Below are 325 nucleotides of genomic sequence, written 5' to 3' on the forward strand. Positions count from 1 at the left end.
TTTCCAAGGAAATCTGAAGTGGTTTAAAAACCGCCGTTGTGTGTTAGTCCTTCCCTAAAGGAGTAAACTAAACGCACGGTCTGACAAACAGTCCCTAAGCATTGGCATGATTTTTCTTTGCCTTTCTGGCAAGCACAAGTTGAGAGACTCACTGATCTCTGTGCCCTGAGAACTTTAGACATCCTAAGAAGTCTTGGTCTTGAAGTACATAGCAGTGGGGGCTGTTCATTTAGCCCCTAAATTCTGGTTCTGATGTAAGTAGGTGGGAACCATGCCCACCAGCTGGGCGCCGCTGTCAAAGAAGTCAATACTGGCACCAAGAGGG

This window comes from Lathamus discolor, chromosome 1, assembly GCF_037157495.1.
Source record: "Lathamus discolor isolate bLatDis1 chromosome 1, bLatDis1.hap1, whole genome shotgun sequence".
Lineage (NCBI taxonomy): Eukaryota > Metazoa > Chordata > Aves > Psittaciformes > Psittacidae > Lathamus > Lathamus discolor.